The sequence below is a fragment of the Symphalangus syndactylus genome, chromosome 16 (assembly GCF_028878055.3).
Source record: "Symphalangus syndactylus isolate Jambi chromosome 16, NHGRI_mSymSyn1-v2.1_pri, whole genome shotgun sequence".
NCBI classification, from domain to species: domain Eukaryota; kingdom Metazoa; phylum Chordata; class Mammalia; order Primates; family Hylobatidae; genus Symphalangus; species Symphalangus syndactylus.
The window spans coordinates 59,161,796-59,178,872 of record NC_072438.2 but is presented as its reverse complement, the minus strand read 5'-3'; the positions used below and the strand labels follow the sequence as shown (position 1 = coordinate 59,178,872).

General features: G+C 35.1%; 1 protein-coding gene and 1 long non-coding RNA gene across 3 annotated transcripts in view; one reads left to right on the top strand and one right to left on the bottom strand.

Moving 5' to 3' along the window:
• The window catches only part of HCN1 (hyperpolarization activated cyclic nucleotide gated potassium channel 1), a 402,880-nt gene that overhangs the window by 252,850 nt on the left and 132,953 nt on the right, over window positions 1-17,077 (bottom strand). The gene's annotated exons all lie outside the window — the stretch shown is intronic.
• LOC129464373 (uncharacterized) overlaps window positions 1-17,077 on the top strand; it is a 31,364-nt gene that overhangs the window by 3,814 nt on the left and 10,473 nt on the right. Inside the window, exon 2 of the long non-coding RNA XR_008651569.2 lies at window positions 967-1,066. This is a non-coding gene — a long non-coding RNA (uncharacterized lncRNA). The remainder of the gene's footprint in view (window positions 1-966; window positions 1,067-17,077) is intronic.

Below are 17,077 nucleotides of genomic sequence, written 5' to 3'. Positions count from 1 at the left end.
TTTTTTTTTTTTAATTATTTTAAAGGGCCTGGGAAAGAGTTAGTAAGAGATGACATAGATCCCTGAGGCTTGTACCATCTGGGAGCCCTTGAACACTTGGACCTGAAGAGACGAAAAGAGAGCTTCAGGAATCCAAAGAAGATAAATATATAGAGAGAGCATCCTAAAGGAGAGTGAAACCAACCCTCTTTGCAAAGAGGGAGCCAAGAAAAGAAAGGCTCTGAACTCCCTTGCGACCTTCTCTTCTCCTAGCTTCTGGCGCCTCCCATTGGCCAAACTTAACAGGAAGTTTCCAAGGGCTATGGTACCACAAACAGATAGATTTGAACAACAGAAATTTATTGTATCACAGTTCTGGAGGCTAGTAGTCTGAAATCAAGATATCAGCAAGGTTGGTTTCTTGTGAGGTCTGTGAGGAAACATCTGTTCCTTGCCTCTCTCCTACATTCTGGTAGCCTCAGGAATTGCTTGGCTTGTAGATGGCATTATGTCTTTTCACATCATCTTCACTTCTTTCATCTGTGTCTTTGTGTCCAAATCAAACGCTTTTATAAGGATACCAGTCATGCTGGATTAGGATCCATGCCAATGACCTCATTTTAACCTGTTTACCTCTGTTATGACCCTATTTCCAAATAAGGTCGCATTCTGAAGTACTAAGATTGAGTACTTCACCATATCTTTACTATGAAGTTTTACTTTGCAATTTTACAGCACCATCAATTGCAAATAATCAATTATAAATCTGTTTTCAAAATTGGGTTTATCTTTAATATTTTCTACAAATTTGCCAAGTTTTCCCAAACCAAAGGTGATAAATTATAGATGTGACAGTTTTACAGTATTTTGTGGTTATTTTAGATTCCTCATAATAAAGATATGTAGTGTGCTTCCGGATTTTCCTGTTTTTTCACATATTTAATTTCTTCTTATCTGTATTTCTATGTCTAATCTGTTAACAAACAGAGGCGAATTAGGACAAAATGCTGCAAACAAAGCAAGACTGACCTAAGTCAGAGTATTTGGGTTGAGTTTTGACTCCAGTGATTACGGAATCTGTAACCAGGTAAGGCTTTTCTTCTCAGCTCTTTTTTTCAGCGCAGTGAGGCAAATCAGGTGCCACTCCTAAATCATGGGCTTAACTCATGTTTGGAAACACTTTATAAATCATACAGCACTGAACACACTAAAACAAAAATAAACAGAAGCCTGCCTTAAGTGACATTGTACAACAGCAACACAACATTAGCTTTCGGTAAACCTGAGCAAATTTAAATTTTTTAATATGTCACTTTGTGGCTTTGGGGAAATGATTGTGATATATATATATATATATATATATATATATATATATTTTCACATACTAAGTGCTTTGGAGCATTTTAAGATGATGAGTGAAAAACAGGTATGTCTATTTGAAAGAACAAGTAACTATTTCTGTGTAGAGAAGAAATTATTCTCTAAAGAAATTGGCATCTCTAATTTTACTCAATTATCTCTGTAAGAAGCTAGTTTTTTTTTTAAATAAATGGTGCTTTTTTGAGTGGCAAAACTATTGGCTATTACACAATTAGTAAGGAGTATACATTAGGCATTTCATGATGTTTCATAGTTACAGAATCCTAATATGAATTCTAAGAACAAGTACTTTGGGGTAAAATTTTAGCCAATGAACCTCTTAGGTTCTTGGCTTCCAAGATAATTATGATTTAAAGAATACTCTTCATGCTCACACTAAGAACCTTTCAAAATAACAAAGTTTAACTTTAATTAATTTCCATTTACCAAAAAGTGAATAAACTAAGCACTTCCTGTGTGTTAATAAATTTAAATTTTGCATTGACTCTGTGTGGTAGGTTCTATTATTAACATAACCATTCGACAGGTAACATAAATGATAGAATGGACAAATTTCCATATCTTTCCCAAGGTCACACAGCTAATAACAAGTCAACAACAGGAGTTACCCAAACATCCTGGATATAGCTGGGAAAAGAAGCAAGGATAGACAAAAAGACTAATGGCGGTGGTGGCGGACAGGTTTTTCTAAAAACGGAATTTTGGATATAAATGCCAAGAAATATGGGGTGTAGTTTCTTGATGTAAAATTAAAGAAATGCTAACACACACACACACACACACACACACAAAATCATCACATAAAAAAATAGCAATAATGGTCATGCTTACAATTGTATCATTACTTCTACTCCAAATTCAGTTGTTTCACATGAAAAATCTATGGCAACAGTGAAACTGAATAATCCCTGATAAATTTTTCTTCTTGTTGACTCTTCCCTTTGAACTGGCACTGTTATTGCTCCTTCTTAAGTGTTTCTCTAATTTGTTCTGTTCTTTTCTCATACCTGCTTCTACCATTCCTACTCTAATTGCTTTTGTTTGGGGCTTTGAAATAGCGTTCCCACTGAAATAGGGGACTCTGCTCACTTCAGATTCCTCTGTTGTTATTGCCATTATTGAGTCTTTGTAATGCCTTCAAGGTTATCTTTGTCTATAAATCTGATCCTGGTACCCTACTAGTCCCATGCTTTTAAAGAACACCCTCTGTTGTCCTCAGAATACAATTCAGTAGCCATCGTGTAGCGTAAGTAGCCCCTACTTCCCTTACCCTTTAATTTATCTTGCCTTTTCTTCATCATATGGACCCTCTGTCAGCCACACTTGCCAGTACCTCAAGCATACAATTCTCTGTCATTCTGATTTTTTTGTGTGCTAGAATAATTTTTGTCTTATAGTTTACTTTGTAGGCTCTGACACTTTTTTTCAAATACGTTCCAATATGACATCTCTGAGGCTTGGCGTGGTAGCTCACACCTGTAATCCAAGCACTTCGGGAGGCCAAGGTAGGCGGATTGCCTGAGAACAGGAGCTCGAGACCAGCCTGAGCAACACAGTGAAACCCTGTCTCTACTAAAATACAAAAGAACAGCCAGGCGTGGCAGTGTGCACTTGTGGTCCCAGCTACTCAGGAGGCTGAGGCAGGAGAATTGCTTGAACCCGGGAGGCAGAGGTTGCAGAGAGCTGAGATCGTACCACTGCACTCCAGCCTGGGCAACAGAGCAAGACTCCGTCTCAAAATAAAAATAAAAATAAAAATAAACCCACCAAACAAAAGACATCTCTGAGATGCTTTTCCTCATCATAATTAATCTTTCTCTCTTCTATGTTTCCATAGCACTTCATTCATATGATTTTTAGCACTTGCCTCATATTAATTATTTGTTAAATACAATTTACTCGACTAGACTGTAGGCTCTTCAAAGGCAAGGACCACAAATCTTACTATTCTTAACAAAACAGGGCTAAAACAATTGTGGTCATGCTCTATAGCATAGAAATGTGAAGCTACAATACTTTATTGCTTTTATGTTTGAGCAGACAAAAATGTTTCAAGATAATATTGATCATTCTAGCAGCCTTCTATGTGGGCATTTTTCTTAGTTTACTATAACTTTAGAAAAGAATGTGATTTCCAACCTTTAAGCTATTAAAAATTTGTTATTGTAAAATATAGCCAATTATAACATAAGAATCATTTACAGTCAACTTTTTAACTAAATTGAGAGAAATTATAATTATGGAGCATGGCTTTAATTGTGTTCATTCTATCATCTGTTCTTTGAATGAGGCAAAATCTACCCTTAAATTAAAACAAATAATCAGAGTTTTATATATGTTTATTTATATCACAACATATGGTACTAAGGCACTTCTAAACTGCGTATTAAGAGATTATCCTACAGTACTTGTTGTCCTTCAGCCAAAGACAGTGGTCAGAATCTCTCTATTATATTCATTTGAACCAGTGTACAGTATTCTGAGTTTTTTATAGAAAGGATATTTTTATTATGCACCATTTAATTTATTTAGGCAGTGCTTAACCCGCACTTTTCCTTGCAAATGGAACTTTGTGAAGAAAATTTTGTGTAATTCCTTGAGATACAAAACATTCCAAGGAATAGGTTCTCTTTTCTCTTGTAAACTGCCCTTATTCAAAGTGGCTGTGAGACAAAGCAGGTGGCATGAACTGGCTCTAGAGAACTGACAGAGACAAATGAGTCTTGATGAGTTCAGGGGAATTCTGACAGCTAAGATTTTGAGCTCTGAGGAAAGAACTACTGCATTGAGGACACAATTCTGAATCGTGCCAGGTTCAGAGTAAGCTTTAGAGAAATCAACACAATTGATGTGTATGGTGTGTTTGTTTTTCTGAAAAGCTTTTTACTTTTGTAGAAAACATTGCACATTTGTAAAATGAGGACTAATTAGAAAAGTAAAAATTCTTGCTTGTTCACTATAACTCAAAAATATAATCAATCCATAAAAAAACCAAACTCATAAAAGCAAAATCATCTAACTAAAACCTTAGACTCCAAGTCAGCTCCTTTCTCGCTCCTCTGAGTTTAGGCTTATTCCAGGGAGCTGCCTAATAAGGCCGGTGCATGGCACCTGTTTTGTGTCACAGCCACTTTGAATAAATGTCATTTCGAGTTTCTGTAAGTATAGTGATATGATGATGCCCAGCTCTTCCTTTCTTTGTCAAAGATTCTGATGACTGTCTCATATGTACTGACAAGCCTTTCCAAGGTAGGTGATACCCCTTTAGTTAATGTACGCATTAATTTACTCCAACATTCTGTAAGAAATAGAAAGTGTTTTTATTATACCAAAATCCTATGTGCCACTGAATGGCCCATAGCTAAACCATATGGAGGGCACAGCAAGAATTGGAGAAAGGCTTTCCCTCCAGGCTAAAAAATATAGGAAAAAAAGTGTTCCCATAAAGAGCAGAGCCTGAGCTGGAGTTCAGTTTTTTCTCACCTCTCAGGAAAGGGCTTTTTATGTGTTTTGTAAACTACACAATTCCTAGTGATGACTTTGTCCCCGGAAGACAAAGAGACCTGACAATAGGGTCATCAGTGGAGTGCAGCAGGGCAGGGCACAGTTCTGTGGGCTTGAAGCCATCCGCTAAGTGGGCAGTGGAGGGGAGAAGGGAGAACAAAGATTGGCATAATGTTGGCACCCAGCTTTAAGATGTATTATCTAAAAGCTTTTGAGATTTATAAGAAAATCCTGTTCTACTGAGCACAGATTTCTCATTTCAGCCACCTATTGATTACTACCTAATATCCATATTGTGCACTGCAAGATGTTGAGCCGGGTATGCTGGCTCATGCCTGTAATCCCAGAACTTTGGGCGGTCAAGGTGGGTGGATCACCTGAGGTCACGAGTTTGAGACCAGCCTAGCCAACACAGTGAAACACCCATCTCTACAAAAAATACAAAAATTAGCTGGGCATGGTGGCAGGCGCCTATAGTCCCAGCTACTCAGAGGCTGAGGCACGAGAATCACTTGAATCAGGGAGGCAGAGGTTGCAATGAGCCAAGATCCTGCCATTGCATTCCATGCATTCCAGCCTGGGCAACAGAGTGAGACTGCAGCTCAAAAAAAAAAAAAAAAAATTAATACAGGGGTTTGACAAGGGTTTGCTGTGAGACCATTTCTGCCTGAAAATTTAGAGCAATCCTGAAAGGCTCCTGAAGTGTAGAATGTCATAACTATTAATAACATGCACAATATGTCAAAGACCAATTGTTAAGCAATGGCCTGATAAAAGTTTATGGAGGAAGATAACGGAGACAGAGTTATGAATGTAGCTTAACAGCCTATACGAGATTCTAAGCCAAAAAAAATTAAACATTAGGCTCATCTTGTATCAATTTGTTAAGCGAAATTGGTTGGCATAAGTGATTTCGATAATAGAAGAGCTAACCTGCTAACCTTATATTTTGAATTCATTTGCTAAATAGCCAAGGTTAATTAATTACAAGCATATAGCTTCTTTTCAGAGCAGAGGGTACAAAAAGGTATTAATCCAAATGGAACATTTCTTCCAACCTATAAAATTAAAAATGTGAAAAAACAATTTAAGAATAACAACATAACTTTAACAGGCACATACATTCATCACATGCCTGACTTGAAAGCTATTGAAACAATAAGACTTAGCAATTCTATCCACCCAAAATAAAATATCAGCATTCTTCTCAGAGCTACAATTTATATGCTGTGAAATTAAATCACGCACTATAAAACCAAAAACAATAGCAATATGCCTTTATTTTAAAAAATGCAAATCATACAACACTTGGAATAAGAGAAAGGATCTTTAAATAAAGTAAAAAAAAATAAATCAGTGCTATTTAGACCCTCTGACATTGAAACATAAAACTAGGGACTATCTTATAACACAAACATAAGAAATATGTTTGGCCCTAATCTATATAATGGAAGAGAACATTTTAATATATTATTTGATGATATCTTCTCAAATGAGAAATATAATAGAGAAGCAGGCTGGGCATGGTGGCTCACACCTGTAATCCCAGCACTTTGGGAGGCCAAGGTGGGTGGATAACTTGAGGTCAGGAATTCGAGACCAGCATAGCCAACATGGTGAAACCCCGTCTTTACAAAAAATACAAAAATTAGCTGGGTGTGGTGGTGGGTACCTGTAATCCCAGCTACTTAGGTGGCTGAGGCAGGAGAATCGCTTGAACCTGGGAGGCGGAGGTTGCAGTGAGTTGAGATTGTGCCACTGCCCTCCAGCCTAGGGAACAGAGCGAGACACCATTTCAAAAAAAAAAAAAAAAAAAAAAAAAAACCCCAAAAAAACAGAAAGAAAGGAAAAAAAAGAAGACAGAAATATAATAAATATAATAGAGAAGCAAATATAACTTAGTAAGTCTCGTTGATTGTTCTGCATCAAATAAATATTTTTAATACCAAGGAATTTTCCATCATCTTTTCAGTGATAAAGTTAAACAATATAGTCTGCAATATGAAAATATATATACAGATTATATGTATTATATACACTGATTATTTTTAAGCCTTTCTGGTAATCTGATTCCTTCAGACTCTTAAGTCTTCAATGTCTTGTAACAAGGGTCTCTTAATGATAAAATCTCTCAGTTTTTGTCTAACTAAAAATTTCTTATTCACTTTTACCACTTAAGGATAATTTCTATGGATACAGAATTCTGGTTGACAGTGTTTTGGTTGTTGTTTTTTAGTTTTGCTCCCCATCCCTTTAACTTTAAAGACATTATTATTTTGTTTCCTGTGAAAACTCCACTTTCATTTGTATTCTCCTCTCACTCTATGTAATTTCATCATTTTCTCCTTAATTTTAGATTTCAGCAGTTTGACTATGATGTGTCTATATATGGTTTGGTTTTCTTCCTTTGCATTTAATATTTTTGGTGTTTACTGTATTTTTGGATCTGTAAATTGATGTCTTCTGGGAAGTTTTCACCTATTTTTCCTTTAAAACATTTTTTCTGCCCCAATTCCTCTCTCATCTTACTCTAGAATTCCAATTACATTATGTTAGACCACTTGCATTTTGTGAGTCCATGCTCATTATTCTTCCATTTTTTTCTTCTCTTTCGCATGAGAAAAGTTCCATCTTCAACTCAACTGACTTTATTTCCTGTCACCGCCAATCTTCTTTTAAACCCACACAGTGTTTGCCTTTTTTCATTTCAGTTACTGCATTTTTCAGCATTAGAATTTTCGTTTCATTCTTTTCATGGCTTATATTTCTTTGTTAAGATTAAATTCCGTGTGTATGCATTGTATTCCTTTTTCCCATTAAGTCCTTGAAAATGTCTCTTCTCTAACATTCTTGTGTGCTAATAGAAACATTTTAATTATGTCATTGTCACATTCTATCCAACTGCTTGTTTTCTTGAGTATAGGTTAATTTTCCTGTTTCTTCATGTAGCTACTAATTTTTAATTGAATAATGAATAGTAATAATAAATTCAAAGAAAATCTGGATTTTGTTATACTTCTCTGAAAATACATTTTATTTCAAGAGGTGGTCAGTTTAGCTAAACTAGAACTCCAAGCTCAGCATCCCATAAGGTTGGCAGCAGGTAAAGTCTCCAATCAGTTATTACAGCTGCTAACAGCTGCTTTCCCGTTTCCCTGCAATTACATGCACAATTTCTCAACCAGCATGCATAATTTCTAGGTCAGACGAAGTTTTAGGAAGATTTTGTACTAAGATTTGAGTGTTCCATCCCTTCTGAGGATCCCTCCTTCTCAAAGGATTTGCCTTTAAATTTGTGGCTCTTTTTCCAGTTCTAAGCTATGTCCTCTGACAGCCCAGGCTGGTAACGCTGCAGCTTTCTGTTCTCAAGACTGTAACAGGGTACAGCCTTAGGCATAAAACACAACATCACAAGGTGCAGTTTCTGTCTTTTCCAGTAAATCTTATCTCTGACTAACCTCAACTGCCCTTAATTTTTTTAAAAAATACTTCTTTCAGTTTATACGATAGTTATCTGCTGAAGTTTTACCAAGTAAAATCTTCATTATTAAATATTTTACATTGCTATTTAAGCTACTTTCTGGAAAATCCTGATACACAGCTGATTATGAGTTTTTTTTTTTAACAATACCCGTTTGAAAACATTTGCCAAACATGTTAGATATTGATTCTCCTGCAAAAAGGTTGGTGTTGTACTGTTGTTTGTTTCACTGATTTAAAGCACCTCTAAGTCTTTTTTTTTTTTTTTTTAAGACAGAGTTTTGCTCTTTTGCCCAGGCTGGAGTGAAGTGGCGAGATCTCAGCTCACTGCAACCTCTGCCCCCCGGGTTCAAGCAATTCTTCTGCCTCAACCTCCCGAGTAGCTGAGGTTATAGGCACCAGCCACCATGCCTGGCTAACTTTTGTATCTAGGTATTTTATTCACTCTGTTGCCTTCCCATCTTCTTCTCTTGTTACTTGAGTATTTGATCCGGTCCTTCCCTTTTTCCCAATCACTCTTTGCGCTGTTGGCCATTTGACTACAACTACGTAAAGAACCTACAGAGTTCTTTACACCTAGTTTTCACCTAGGAAACTGAGAAGGTCCATTTTAAAGGACAGTACTGACTTTGTAGTAGACTCCAAGGTTAACGGATCTTTGACGGAAAGTACCCTCCTTTGGCTGTGATATGAAAGGAGAATTAGTACTATTGATTTAACATTCCTAGTAGAGATTAGACTCTCCTTCTGTGCAATAATAGTTAAAAAGAAAACAAATCTGAATAGTTAATCCGTGTTAGGAAAGGGGTGCAAAATCACTATTAATGCCACTGACTGATTTCTAAGGTATTCCTAATTCTAGGTGAGCTTTCAAAATCCAAGTGAAACTAAGAAGAAGTGATCTTCTAATTCCAATTCCTATCGTATACAATTTAGAAATATTAAATTCATACTTTTAGTAGTAAATTAAGCAATGGGCTTAAGCTTGGAAATAGAGATCCTCTAATTGCTATGAGGCAAAGACCTCAACTTTTAAGTATTACATTTACAATAAAATTAAAACATCCTCTCTATCCAATCATAATAATAAGAAGAAGAATGTATTATGTAACAGCTAAATAGAAAGTAATATCTAAGATGGTCTCTACATACATTACTATTTATTCTACAATTCCTTGAGGTAAATACTTGTCTTAATTTTGCTCACTAGAAAATGCAATTTCGTGAATCTAAATCATTTGCCCAAGGTTACAAAGTAAGTAAGTGATGGAACTAGGATATGATATAACTATATATCCCATGCTCTTTCTTATGCCTGATAAAAAGGCTTGGTCTGAGTTTCTCCACTTCATTTGCAATAGTCAATGAATGTTTTTAAAAGAGCTGTAAGATTAAAAACACCCAAATTGTATAAAGAGGTCAGATGATACATCAAAATTATAAAATCAATGTACATTATCGAGTTGACATACCAATAGAAAACACACACACACAAATTTAAAAAAAGATTTCTTATAGCAAGTGAAGAGCCAAAGAAAAATCATGTTTATTAAATTGCACTCAAAAACACTTTTAAAATATTCCCTGGTCCTGAAGTGATTTGCTCCAATTTCTAGTTTCCAAATTTCAGGTACTGTGAAATAAGATTCCTAAGTCACATGTTAATTTCGTACCAGTGGGCTCTCTTTCCTTTCTCAATGAAACAACCGATATTTTTCCCCATCCTTGTCTTCCTAGAGAACCAGATTTGGAAAGAGAAATCAGCTGCTTAAGATTTAAAGCATAGGTTCAATACTTTCTATTTGTAACTTAGCAGCAGTCGCACAAATCTCAAATTCTACTAAATTGATTCTAAGCATGAATATCTTCATCTGTCAAATGCGGATGATAATACCTACTTCTTAGACTTATTTTATGTATTAAATCATACAGCTTCTGCCACACAGTATATTTTCGTAAAGCTTAATTGCTTTCTTTTCTCCTTCCTTGTTTCCATATGGTCTATTGTTATCTACAAAACTTTTTATTTTAAAACTTTAAAAGGAGATTATGTATAATAGAAAATATTATTAAAGTAGAAATAAAATATTATTAAATATTTTAAATAAGGCCGGGTGTGGTGGCTCACACCTGTAATCCCAGCACTTTGGGAGGCTGAGGTGGGTGGATCATGAGGTCAGGAGATCGAGACCCTCCTGGCCAACATGGTGAAACCCCGTCTCTACTACAAAAAAACACAAAAAATTAGCTGGGCGTGGTGGCAGGCACCTGTAATCCCAGCCACTTGGGAGGCTGAGGCAGAAGAATGGCATGAACCCGGGAAACGGAGCTTGCAGTGAGCCGAGATCGTGCCACTGCACTCCAGCCTGAGTGACAGAGCCAGACTCTGTCTCAAAAAAAAAAAAAAAAAGAACATATTTAAAAATATATTATTTTAAATATTTTAATAAAATAAATATTTAATAATATCATTTTAAATATATAAAAATATATGTACAATTCCACTATTTGAATTGAATATAATCATTTTCACACACACATATGCACACACATACATACATATTTTTGCATAATTCTAGGCAAACTAAATGTTACTTGCATTAACAGCATAAGGAAATCCCAGTGTTTTAAATTGTGAGATATATATATATATATATAATGTTTATCATTGTCAGGATAGGCCTTAGTTTACTTAATCAATCTCCAATTTTAGGGTATTTTTGTTATTTTCAATTTTACATAATGATAATAAATGCTGTAAAGAACATCTTTGCAAATAGTGCTATTTATCTCTTTTGTTGTTCATTCAGATAGAATTTAAATATTGAATTAAAGCAGTATACAAATTTTAATGTTCGAGTTTGAATTGCTTACTGACTTTTTCAGAGACTTATGCCAACAAATATAACTAAAAAAATGTGTGAGTGGTTTTTTTCCATGTAACTACTCCAGCTTTGACAGCTCTTATCTCATAATCTTCTGCAGAAATGAATAAAAAAATACTGTCTCACTATTTTAGTGATTTTTTTTTTTTTTTTGAGAGAGAGAGAGTCTCACTCCGTCACCCAGACTGGAGTGTAGTGGCATGATCATGGTTCATTGCAGCCTCAACCTCCCCAGGCTCAGGTGATTCTCCCAGCTCATCCTCCCAAGTAGTTGGGACCACAGGCACACAACAGGATGCCTGGCTAATTTTTACATTTTTCTGTAGAGACAGGGTTTTGCCATGTTGCCCAGGCTGGTCTTGAACTTCTGTACTCAAGGGATCTACCTGCCTTGGCCTCCTAAGGTGCTGGTATGATAGACAGGAGCCACCTTGCCCAGCAGATTTTTTATAATTGAATTTCTATAATTTACCCTGTGTTTGTTATTTCCATGTATTTCATAATATATAAATAGCACATTTCCTTTATTGTTTGCATTTTTCTAATGGCATTTTATTTATTTTTTTCTAATTGAGCTGTTCAAACTCCACATATCATAATTTTAACAATCTGATAATAATACCCAATGTGTTCTCCTTGATGAAAATAAGTCACTGTGTATTTACCTTTAAATTCTAGCAGGCATTTTCAATCGCATGTTCTTAAAATTTACAAAGAAAAAAAGTATGTCTATAACATGAATGAGAATATGTATTCTACTTGTCTTTCTTCTATATAATAGAATACAACTGAAATCCAAAGGGACCAACTTATCCTGATGAAACACACAAAACTTATTTAGTGCTCACCACAAACTTATTTTAGCCATGCAGAAAAAAGAAAAAAAAATTAATCTAAGAGGAGAAGACCTAAAATATTGCCCTATTACAAACTGAAAAAGAATCTGTGGGCTGTACTCCACGTACAATGGTACAAAATGTTTATAGAAGTTAATGTATAGAAACTAATGATGGCACTGTCACATTGTATTTATAGTTTTCCCTTAAGTCCTTTCCTAATTCCGAAAAAAAATGCAGCAAATTATTGATGATCAAGTTGTACATTATCACCAGATCTCCGGAGCTCTGTTCTCCAGTTTTCCTGAACATGACTTGCCATGCGCTGCACAGTGTTACCCTGCCTTCTTGTACACTCCTAGAACACCTAGCCCCGTCCCTGTTTAAACCCACCTGGCCCTCACATCTGTTTAATTATCACTTCCTTAAAGATGCCTTCTATGATCCTTTTGTACTTGGTTAAGTTAAATTGCTGTGTTCTTTCATTGAATCTTGAACTTGTAACCATTGCACTTATCACATTTTATCATTTATTTTTGTCTGTCATTCCCAGTAGGAAGAGAATTAAGCAATGGCTTAAAACATGTAAAATACTGAACAGAATTACAAAATCTGTAACACACAATGTGCATTTAACTTTGAGATCTTCAAATATTTTCTTTTACAAAACTTAAAAAATAGAACACTGTGGCTTACTGATGTACCTTTTCTTCTTCTTTGGGAAGGGGATAAATAGTAATTAAATCCTATAGATAATGGGGAAAAGAAAAAGTATAGAGAATTCATAAAATGCAAATTCAAATACAGAATAAAAACAAATAACCAAAAGTTAATTAGCTTAAAAATAATGAATAGCTTTAAATATTTTCCTTGATCAGCTGTGACTTTGAAACAAGAAATAAGCTACTGAGTTGTCACATGATAACGTAAACATATTTGTGGACAGAAAAATATAAAACACTGAGCAATACATGTTTAAACCTACATTAACCATAACATAGATTAATTAATTAATTAATATATTTTTCTATAATTCCACTCAAGTGAAAGAGCCAGATAACTGGAATTAAAATACAAATTAAATGTTTAGTCAAATAATGTTGAAAAAATAACATGTCATTAAATTCAGGTTAAATTCAGTCAAATTCTTTCACACATTTTTCCTCCCTAAGCAGTCAAATAAAGGCTGAAATTACACACAAGCAATGTCAAAATAACCAAACACTGTGCAATAAAATGTAGAGTTTTATTCTATAATATTCATAATGCTCCAAATTCATTTTTGTAATTTCCCAATAAGTTGATTAATGCTTTTTCTTCGTATTTTGGACAAGGGTAAATATTTCTGATTACATAGTTGTAGATATGCGGCATTATTTCTGAGGGCTCTGTTCTGTTCCATTGGTCTATATCTCTGTTTTGGTACCACTACCATGCTGTTTTGGTGACTGTAGCCTTGTAGTATAGTTTGAAGTCAGGCAGCGTGATGCCTCCAGCTTTGTTCTTTTGGCTTAGGATTCACTTGGCAATGCGGGCTCTTTTCTGCTTCCATATGAACTTTAAGGTAGTTTTTTCCAATTCTGTGAAGAAAGTCATTGGTAGCTTGATGGGGATGGCACTGAATCTATAAATTACCTTGGGCAGTATGGCCATTTTCACAATATTGATTCTTCCAACCCATGAGCATGGAATGTTCTTCCATTTGTTTGTATCCTCTTTTATTTCATTGAGCAGTGGTTTGTAGTTCTCCTTGAAGAGGTCCTTCACATCCCTTGTAAGTTGAATTCCTAGGTATTTTATTCTCTTTGAAGCAATTGTAAATGGGAGTCCACTCATGATTTGGCTCTCTGTTTGTGTGTTATTGGTGTATAAGAATGCTTGTGATTTTTGTACATTGATTTTGCATCCTGAGACTTTGCTGAAGTTGCTTATCAGTGTAAGGAGATTTTGGGCTGAGATGATGGGGTTTTCTAGACATACAATCATGTCATCTGCAAACAGGGACAATTTAACGTCCACTTTTCCTAATTGAATACCCTTTATTTCCTTCTCCTACCTGATTGCCCTGGCCAGAACTTCCAACACTATGTTGAAGAGGAGTGGTGAGAGAGGGCATCCCTGTCTTGTGCCAGTTTTCAAACAGAATGCTTCCAATTTTTGCCCATTTAGTATGATATTGGCTGTGAGTTTGTTATAGATAGCTCTTATTATTTTGAGATACATCCCATCAATACCTAATTCGTGACAAACCTGACAAAAACAAGAAATGGGGAAAGGATTCCCTATTTAATAAATGGTGCTGGGAAAACTGGCTAGCCATATGTGGAAAGTTGAAACTGGATCCCTTCCTTACACCTTATACAAAAATTAATTCAAGATGGATTAAAGACTTACATGTTAGACCTAAAACCATAAAAACCCTAGAAGAAAACCTAGGCAATACCATTCCAGACATAGGCATGGGCAAGGACTTCATGGTCTAAAACACCAAAAGCAATGGCAACAAAAGCCAAAATTGGCAAATGGGATCTAATTAAACTAAAGAGCTTCTGCACAGCAAAAGAAACTACCATCAGAGTGAACAGGCAACCTACAGAATGGGAGAAAAGTTTTGCAATCTACTCATCTGACAAAGAGCTAATATCCAGAATCTACAAAGAACTTAAACAAATTTACAAGAAAAAAACAAACAACCCCATCAAAAAGTGGGCAAAGGATACAAACAGATACTTCTCAAAAGAAGACATTTATGCAGCCAACAGACACACAAAAAAATGCTTATCATCACTGGCCATCAGAGAAATGCAAATCAAAACCACAATGAGATACCATCTCACACCAGTTAGAATGGCCATCATTAAAAAGTCAGGAAACAACAGGTGCTGGAGAGGATGTGGAGAAATAGGAACACTTTTACACTGTTGGTGGGACTGTAAACTAGTTCAACCATTGTGGAAGTCAGTGTGGCGATTCCTCAAGGATCTAGAACTAGAAATACCCTTTGACTCAGCCATCCCATTACTGGGTATATACCCAAAGGATTATAAATCATGCTGCTATAAAGACACATGCACACGTATGTTTACTGAGGCACTATTCACAATAGCAAAGACTTGGAACCAACCCAAATGTCCAACAACAATAGACTGGAGTAAGAAAATGTGGCACATATACACCATGGAATACTATGCAGACATAAAAAAGTATGAGTTCATGTCCTTTGTAGGGACATGGATGAGCTGGAAACCATCATTCTCAGCAAACTATCGCAAGGACAAAAAACCAAACACCGCATGTTCTCACTCATGGGTGGGAATTGAACAATGAGAACACTTGGACACAGGAAGGGGAACATCACACACCGGGGCCTACTGTGGGGTTGAGGGAGGTGGGGAGGGATAGCATTAGGAGATATACCTAATGTAAATGAGGAGTTAATGGATGCAGTATACCAACATGGCACATGTATACATATATAACAAACCTGCATGCAGTGCACATGTACCCTAAAACTTAAAGTATAATTTTAAAAAAAAGGTAATGGAGGAGTTTTTCATGTTAATAGATGATTTCTAAAGTTTTCATTGTGAAACATGTATATTTGGACTTACCTAAATGTTACCTTAAACTTGAAAATGCGACCATCATCTTCAAAAAGCATATTTAATGCATTGTGGTAGCAACAATAAAAATTCACAAATCTCCCATCTGCACTTGCTTAGAAGGGAAGTATAAAACTCATTTGTATATTAAAGTTTTCTTTAATGTGGTTTCTAGGAAACCATTCATAAAATCACAGCTGCAGCTAATTTCCATTTCTATGGATTTTGCATTTGTTAGAAATAGAGAAAAGGGATCATACTATTTTTGAAAGCCATGCACAGAAAGCCAAATTACATAATCTTAAGCATACAGATCTTAATAATTCACAAAATGACAACTCATTATCCCTATTCTTAAGGAAAACTCTGATGCATATTAGCATTTTATCATAATCCATTATATCTATCTACTTCGCTGGCCTAAATTTTGGAAAGTCACTTCATATTCAGTGATACGCATGTCTGATTGTGAGAATTTTCTGCCCAATTTCCTGGCTAGGTATTACAATGAAGAATTGGTCAGTAAGCAATAATAGACAGCAAACTAATGACGAAAGAGTGAAAAATATATTATGCTCTTATCTGTTGCACATCTAATGTCATATCAAGCACATGAACAAATGAAAACAAAAGGGGACTTGAATAAAATCTCCCAACCTTTTTTTTTTAGTTACATGGAGAAGTATATACAAGAGTTTAAGTTTCCAGACAAAAATGAATGATATCCCAAGATACTAATAAAACTCTCAATGTCAACAAGGACATGATATATTTGAGCAATCATGGAGAATTAGAAAATGGTAGAAGATTAAAGATGGATAAAAGTTTTCTTTATTTTCAAAAAAGAAGGTAAAATACTGCCTCACAAAGGGCATTGTTTATTCAGATTATAATCAATATCATAATATGAAATTTCATTGCTAAAGGAAACTTTCATATTATATTCTACTTAGCAGTAATACCTATTTCCAACAATTATCTTTCTGGTGTTTTATCTGTACAATTTTGTGATTGTGGAGGATTACTCTGAACAACTCTATAAAGGATTTATAACAAAAACAATCTTGAATATAATGAAGAAAATTTTTCATCAAATAACTACTGTTCAATTACGTATAAGGTATAAAAACTGTCTGGCTATTTTAAAAAGTTAATTTAACCTACTATTTGTAATTAGCCAAAATTTTAATAGATTAAGATGCATAATGCCATTGGTTTTATAAAAGAATATATCCAAGCCACAGGATAAATTGAAAATATATACACAGTGACCATTAATTGTCCACTCTTAGAAATTTTTGCCACAATTTTAATTACATCTCAAGATTTATCTTATATTCTTTCAGAGAAATTCATGAAGGAGATAGTGGTTAACAGAAGCAGATTCATCCTCAAATTTTGCATCTGAGCT